The 8,588-nt window shown below is 40.0% G+C and overlaps 1 long non-coding RNA gene across 1 annotated transcript; it reads left to right on the top strand.

Moving 5' to 3' along the window:
• Positions 1-4,742: 4,742 nt before the first annotated feature.
• On the top strand, positions 4,743-8,220 carry LOC134480398 (uncharacterized). Its single transcript, XR_015629676.1, has 4 exons — positions 4,743-4,865; positions 5,609-5,700; positions 6,269-6,459; positions 7,482-8,220. It is a non-coding gene; the product is annotated as an uncharacterized LOC134480398 (long non-coding RNA).
• The last annotated feature ends 368 nt before the right edge of the window (positions 8,221-8,588 follow it).

Here is an 8,588-nt window from a genome sequence, read left to right as displayed (position 1 = left end):
TAAACAACAAAAAACACACATACTCACAGAAACTAAATAACTCCCTACTCAATGATCTCTGGGTTGGAAAGAAAGAAAGAAAGAAAGAAAGAAAGAAAGAAAGAAAGAAAGAAAGAAAGAAAGAAAGAAAGAAAGAAAGAAAGAAAGAAAGAAAGAGAGAGAGGAAGAGAGAGAAAGAAAGAAAGAGAGAAAGAAATTAAAGACTTACTAGAAAAAAAGAAATTAAAGACTTACTAGAATGAAAATGAAGAAGGCACAACATACCCAAACTTATGGGACACAGCGCTGAGAGAAAGTTCATAGCACTAAGTGACCTCATAAAGAAATTAGAGAGATCTCATACTAGCAACCTAACAGCACACTTAAAAGCTGTAAAACAAAAAGAAGCAAACACATCCAAGAGGTGTAGGTGGCAGGAAATAGTCAAACTCAAGGCTGAAATCAGTCAATTAAAAACAAAGAGAATGATAAAATGAATCAACAAAACCAAGAGCTGGTTCTTTGACAAAATCAACAAGATAAACAAATCCTTAACCAAACTAACGAAAAGACAGACAGTACTCAAATTAACCAAGTCAGAAGTGTAAAGGGAGGCATAGCAACAGAAACTAAGGAAATTCAAAAAAATCATTAAGTTTTACTTCAAAAGCCTGGACTCCACAATATTGGTAAATCTAAACAAAACAGATGTTTTTCTATACAGATACGACTTGCCAAAGTTAAACCAATATCAGATAAATGATCTAAACAGTCGTATAATGCTTAAAGAAATAGAATCAGTTATTAAAATCTCCCAACCAAGATAAGCCCAGGGCTTCATGGTTTTAGCATAGAACTCGACAAGATTTTCAAAGAAGAGCTAATACCAATGCCAAGGAACACTGCCAAGTTCATTCTATGAGACCACAGTCACCCTGATTCCTAAACCACACAGATTCAACAAAGAAAAAGACCTTCAGACCAATTTCTCTTATAAACATTGGTGCAAAAAATACTCCATAAAATTCTTGCAAACCAAATGCAAGAACGTATCAAAAACATCATCCACCATGACGAAGTAGGCTTCATTGCAGGGACGCAGGGATGGTTCAATAGAGGAAAATTTATCAACAGAATCCACCATATAAACAAACTGAAAGAAAAAAGAAAACACATGATCATCTCATTAAATGCTGAAAAAGTCTTTGACAAAATACAACACTCCTTCTTGTTAAAAGTCTTGGAGAGGGGGTTGGGGATTTAGCTCAGTGGTAGAGAAGTGCAAGGCCCTGGGTTCGGTCCCCAGCTCCGAAAAAAAAGAACCAAAAAAAAAGTCTTGGAGAGATCAGGGGTACAAAGTGCATACTTAAACATATAAAACAAAACATAGCAAGCCAATAACCATCATCAAATTAAATGGAAAGAAACTTAAAGCATTTCCACTAAAATCAGGGACAAGACAAGGCTGCCCACTCTCCCCGTATCTATTCAATATGGTGCTCAAAGTTCTAGCTAAAGCAATAAGACAACAAAAGGAGATTAAGGGGACACAAATTGGAAAGGAAAAAGTCAAAGTATCACAATTCTCAGATGGCATGATAGTATACATAAGAGAGCCCCAGAATTCTACCAGAGAACTCCTTACGGCTGATAAGCACTTTGAGCAAAATGACTGAATACAAAATTAACTCAAAGAAATAAGTAGCCCTCCTTTGTACAAATGATAAACATGCTGAGAAAGAAATTAGGAAAACAACACTCTTCACAATAGCCACAAATAATATAAAATATCTTGGTGTGACTCTAACCAAGCAAGTGAAAGATCTGTATGACAAGAACTTCAAGTCTCTGAAGAAAGAAATTGAAGATTTCAGGAGATGGAAAGACCTCCCATGCTCATGGATTAACATGCTGAAAATGGCCATCTTATCAAAAGCAAATTACAGATTCAATGCAATTCCCATCAAAATTACAACACGATTCTTTACAGACCTTGAAAGAGCAATTCTCAATTTCATATGGAAAAACAAAAACCGAGGATAGCTAAAGCAATCCTGTACAACAAAAGAACTTGTGGAGGAATCACCATCCCTGATCTCAAGCAGTACTACAGAGCAATTTTAATTAAAAACTGCATGATATTGACATAGAAGCAGGTAAGTCGATCAATGGAATCCAACTGAAGACTCAAAAATAAACCCACACACCTATGGACATTTGATTTTTTTTTCTACAAAGAGGCAAAACCATGCAATAGAAAAAAAAGAAAGCATCTTCAACAAATGGTACTGGTCTAACTGGATGTCTACATGTAGAAAAATGCAAAAAGATCCATATTTATCACCCTTCACAAACTCAAGTCCAAGTAGATCAAAGACCAACAATTGACAAATGAGATCTCATGAAACTAAAAAGTTTCTGTAAGGCAAAGGACACTGTATTAGCAGTGTCCTATTAAGCGCAAAACAGTAGCCTACAGATTGGAAAAAGATCTTCACTAACCCTACATCTGACAGAGAGCTAATATGAAAAATATATTTTTAAAAAAGCTCAAGAAGTTAAACGCCAACAAACCAAATAACCAAATTAAAAATGGGTACAGATAATTCTCAACAGAGAAATCTCAAATGGCTGAGAAGCACTTAGTCCTTAGTCCAGGGAAATGCAAATCAAAAAGACCCTAAGATTTCATCTTACATCTACCAGAAGGGCTAAGATCAAAAATTCAAGCAACAGCACATGCTGGCAGGGATGCAGAGAAAGAAGAACGCTCCTCCTTCACAAACTTGTACAATCACTTTGGAAATCAACCTGGAAATTTCTCAGAAAATTGGAAATAGTTCTACCTGAAGACCCAGCTATACCACCCCTGGACATTTACCCAAAGCTTCTCCATCATCCCACAAGGACTCATATTCCACTATGTTCACAGCAGGTTTATTCAGAAACTGGAAACAACCCAGATTCCCTCAACCAAAGAATGGATACAGAAAATGTGTTTCATTTACATAATGGAATAATATTCGGCTATTAAAAACAATGACATAATGAATTTTGCAGGCAAATGGATGGAACTAGAAAATATCCTGAGTGAGGTAACCCAGACCCAAAAGAACATGCATGGTGTGCACTCATTTATCAGTGGTTAAAACACAGGATAACCACACTACACTTCACAGACCCAAAGAAACTAAACAAGAAGGAAGGTGCCAGTAAGGATACTTGAATCTCATTTAGAAGGGGGAATAAAATAGTCATAGAAGGCAGATGGTGGGAGGGACACGGGTGGGAGAGGGGATGGAGAGAGGAATCGAGGGAAGCAGGATCAGGTGTGGGGAAAGACAGAAGGAAGGGACAGAGGGCTAAGAGAATGAATGGACAGCTACAGCTGGTGGGGGTGGGGTGTTGGGGGACAACATCTCAGAAGAGAAAGGGAGGGGGCAGGAATTTTGTGATGGAGGCTCTGGGAGGGGGGACAGTGATAAGGATATAAAATGAATAAATAAATAATGGGGAAAATACATACATACATACATACATACATACATACATACATTAGAGGAATGGCTCAGCAGTTAAGAGTGCTTGCTGCTCTTGTAGAGACCATAACCACATGCCCAACTCTAGCCTCAAGGGATCTGACATCCTCTTTTACACCACACACACACACAAACACACCCCAAGGGAGGCAGCCCCCAAATAAACGAGCACAGATCTTGGTCCTAAGAATAACAAGCCTTGGGAAGAGATTTATCATATTTCAATACAGACGCCAAACGACAGCCAAACTACTGACAGTTAATTCCTATCTCATCCATTGATGTAACAACAATAATCAACCTAATTTAGAAACAATCAAAAGCCCAAACTCAGGTTTTGATTTAACTGAGGGGCCCATGGAAAGATTAACTACAGCACAATCCAGTGTATAAAAGCAATATGGGGGGTTGGGGATTTAGCTCAGTGGTAGAGCGCTTGCCTAGGAAGCGCAAGGCCCTGGGTTAGATCCCAGCTCTGAAAAAAAGAACCAAAAAAAAAAAAAAAAAAAAAAGCAATATGGAGCCCAACAACCCATGCATCTGTGTTCATCTCCCACCCCTTACTTCTCCCAGGTAACTATTGACTATGACTGATCATATGGCTCCTTTAATTGGTGCTTCATGTTGACTTTTTACTGGGCAAATGAGCCAAGAGATAAATCATTATCCAGATCTCCAAAGCTTTTATTTTGAGCGGCAATGTGCAATTAAACCGAGAATCTTGCTAAATTTGAAGGATTGTAAATGCAGAAACATAGGAAGGTGGTTTAAACAGAGGAACAGACTCAAAGGGGTGCTATCCGGCCTTATTTTTCAATGGTAGCTTAGATATTACCTTGCTCACATCAGAATATAATCACAGCAGATACCTGCTGTGTGGTAAATAATAGTATTTGACTAATAAGAAAATAAATACACCACCATATGGTCTCAGTTACATGTATACTGTTTTGCCAACATGTATTATCACATTTCCTTAAAAACTGCTTCGTGGATTAAGCTTCAAAAATAGCATAAAATGAAACACTATCCCTCTGGCCCTAATCCAGTCTAATCCTGCTTACCTGCAGAGCACCTGCTGTCCTGCTAGAGCTCAGGGCTATCATGGCCCTAGCTCGCACCTGGGCCTGGAAAGCGTGCCAAGAATCTTTCACCAGAAGCAGTATTACCTCTCTGCTGGCTATAAACAACATTAACCAGAAAACTGGGGGTTTTCCAGGAAGGGAGAATACATGTACACAATGTTCTAGGCGATTCCTAACTGTGTCTGAGCATGGGAAATGTCTTCTGGTGTCAGAAATTTGGAGAGAAAGGTGCTTTTCTGAACGTGAAGTTTAGCTTCCAAAGGTAAGAATCCAGACACCAACGTTGGTCGGCAGTGTTTCAGATAGGAGAAAACATTTTCTGTGGTCCTTTGGACTGCTATAATAAAATGTTGTAAACTAAGTGGCCTGTAAGTGGCAGAAATGTCTTCCTCGTAATTCTGGAGGCTGGGCAAAGATAAGGGAAAAATGTAATGTGTGATGAGGACTCACCTTTTGGGTTAAAGATAACCTTCTGTCTTCATGTGGCCAAAGAGCCAAGGGCCTCACTGTAGTACAAGGGCCTAATGCCTCATCCTTGTGACCTAATTACCTGCCAAAGACCCCAAGCTAAGCTTTGAATGGACACTTCCAAACCCATATTGAAACTGCTATTTTATTAGAATTTGTAGTAGAGGGTAAAACATTTAATGGTTAATTAGGCACTAAGCACTCTAGCTTCATGGATGGGTTTGTTATGAAAGGTTAGAGAGAGAGAGAGAGAGAGAGAGAGAGAGAGAGAGAGAGAGAGAGAAGACTCTTAGCCCTTATACTTAGTGCCATGGGGTGATACAACAAAGAAGTTCATTGTCAAATGTCAACCATCTTGATCTCTCACTTCCCAGCCTCCATACTGTAGGAAATAAATTCCTCTCGTTTCAGATTATACAGATCCATGCCACCTGCAGATTTTTTTTTTTTTGCATAAGCATCCTCTCTGTTGCAATCATGGGTTCTGAAAAGGCCTCCTTTAAAACTTTATCTTGGCATCGTTTTATTTGTCTCCAGGCAGACAGTTCCACCTGTCACTGCAACTTCTAGGGTTAAACCATGCCTGGCCTCCAGCACGCTGCCCAGGAAGCACTGGTTTATTCCCGGATGTAAGTACTACTCACCTAGTTCCCACCAAACTGTCCACGTGACCGAACACAGGACACAGTGTCCTCTGTAAGATGGCTTTTTCTCACTCTCTTTCTTTCTTTCTTTCTTTTTTTTTTATCTTTATTAACTTGGGTATTTCTTATTTACATTTCAATTGTTATTCCCTTTCCCGGTTTCCGGGCAAACATCCCCTCCCCCCTCCCCTTCCTTATGGGTGTTCCCCTCTCCACCCTCCCCCCATTGCCGCCCTCCCCCCAACAGTCTAGTTCACTGGGGGTTCAGTCTTAGCAGGACCCAGGGCTTCCCCTTCCACTGGTGCTCTTACTAGGATATTCATTGCTACCTATGAGGTCAGAGTCCAGGGTCAGTCCATGTATAGTCTTTAGGTAGTGGCTTAGTCCCTGGAAGCTCTGGTTGCTTGGCATTGTTGTACCTATGGGGTCTCGAGCCCCTTCAAGCTCTTCCAGTTCCTTCTCTGATTCCTTCAACGGGGGTCTTGTTCTCAGTTCAGTGGTTTAATGATGGCATTCACCTATGTATTTGCTGTATTCTGGCTGTTTCTCTTAGGAGCGATCTACATCCAGTTCCTGTCGGCCTGCACTTCTTTGCTTCATCCATCTTATCTAGTTTGATAGCTGTATATGTATGGGCCACATGTGAAGCATTCGAATTTTGGTCATCCTTCTTGAGTTTCGAGTGTTCTGTGCATCTAGGGTAATTCAAGCATTTGGGCTAATAGCCACTTTCTGAACTTAAAGGTAAGGCTCTGCTGCCGTAAGTGGAAGTCAGGAAAATGACCACCTCATAAAAGGAGAAGTGAGCAAGGGCTGAGAGCATCCCTAATGGGATGCAGGAACCAATCATGTGCCGCAGATTAGCAGCCTTCTCTAAGCACACTCAGGATGCTAAAGACAAAACAGGAGTTGAGCTCGATTAAGCACCACCCTTCTTAATCCTGTGCCAACAAAGCCCAGATTTCCCATGATCCATATTCTGGGTGTTTTCTGTCTGCTAAGTAAGCATGGTCTCCCTCAAAATAAACTTGGCTTATTTATGTCAGTTTAAATGCTGGTGTCTGGCCCTGGAGAGATGAATTGATGGTTTCGATGCCTTCTGAGCATCCAGAGTACTCAAGTTCAGTTCCTAGCACCTACCTCCCGCAACTCACAACCGACTGTACCTCTTCTAGCTCTCGGGAACCTTATGCCCTCTTCCGGCCTCCACACACATTGCATGCACATGGCACACACACACCCATAGAAGAGTAACAAATAAAATATCTTTAAAAAAATAAATAAATGCTCTGACTGCTCTATACAAAGTAGGCGCCTCTCATTCTTAGCCTCAGCCTCTCCTTGATTTACTTTGTAAGAGTCGCATAATTAATTAAATTCATTATCAATTGGCCTGCTCACCTGTCTGCATCTGCCTTCCCGAGGACAGTTAAGTTCTGTAAAGGTGGGCATCATGTTTACCTTGTTCCCCAGTATTTCCCTGCTTCTCAGGACACGGCAACTCAACACATACTATTAATAGATGGATGAAGGATGCATAATTTACACACTGGTTGATTACTACTATAAAATCAGAAGAAGAATCAGCAGTACTTGGACTACTGATTTTTAAAATGTTTTTATTCAGTGAGAGGAAGAGTTCTGAGTAAATTGTTCTCATTCTTGTTTCAGACTTGTCTGTTAATCTTATTATATTAAGTTTATTCTAAATATAAACTTGTGAAATATGACTTGCTTAACATGGAGATTTTTATTTCTCATCCCAGGAATTTTGTGATAAACTGACCTTCTGGAAGCTGGGGAGAGCTCGGTCAATAAAGTGTTTGCCATGCACTCTTGAGGACCTGCGTTTGAACCCACCCTAGAACCCTAGAACACATATTTTGAAAGACTGGCATGATGCTACGCTCTTGGAATCCCACTAGTGGGAAGACAAGAGATGCAGATCTTTGTCTTTCTGGTGCTCAGCTTAGCTAAATGCTCTCCCAGTCTAATCAGGATGTTCCCAGTCCAGTGACAGACCCTAGCTCCAATTTTAGAAAGGGAAGAAAGAAAGAAAGAAAGAAAGAAAGAAAGAAAGAAAGAAAGAAAGAAAGAAAGAGAGAAAGAAAGAGAGAAAGAAAGAGAGAAAGACAGACAGACAGACAGACAGACAGAAAGGAAGAAAGAAAGAAAGAAAGAGAGAAAGAAAGAAAGAAAGAAGGAAAGGAAGGAAGGAAGGAAAGAAAGAACAAAGGAAGGAAAGAAAGAAAGAGAGAAAGAAAGGAAGGAAGGAAGGAAAGAAAGAACAAAGGAAGGAAAGAAAGAAAGAGAGAAAGAAAGAAAGAAAGGAAGGAAGGAAAGAAAGAAAGAACAAAGGAAGGAAAGAAAGAAAGAAGGAAGGAAGGAAGAAAGGAAGAAAGAGAGGGAAATAAAAGAAGTGAAGCAAAACAAAACAAGGTTGACAACTCCTGAGAAAATACACCCTACACACTCTGGCTTCCACCTGCACTCCCACCCATGTACACACACACACACACACACACACACACACACACACACAAGAACTCACACATGGAAACACACACACACACACACACACACACACACAAAGGACTACTCACACTAACACTGACTATAATTATCTTTTTGAAAATGGATTTTTCTAGAAACATTATTGGAAGTAAGTTGTGCAATCTCTCCTACTTTGGTAAGCAAAACCTTCATTACATAAAAGAAAAACACACAGTCTTCCAGTAATAATGCTATGTTTACTTTTGCAAGTAAGCCTAAATCCCTTCTTCTATGAAGGAATTCCTAATGAACACAAACAGCTGTCTGCCACAAAGTTGCTTTTCAAATCCTAATGCCACTTGGCTGAGCCTCACCAGCCT

This window comes from Rattus norvegicus, chromosome 9, assembly GCF_021556685.1.
Source record: "Rattus norvegicus strain SHRSP/BbbUtx chromosome 9, alternate assembly SHRSP_T2T, whole genome shotgun sequence".
NCBI lineage: Eukaryota > Metazoa > Chordata > Mammalia > Rodentia > Muridae > Rattus > Rattus norvegicus.
The sequence above is the reverse complement of the archived record's forward strand: the minus strand, read 5'-3'. Positions and strand labels throughout refer to the sequence as shown.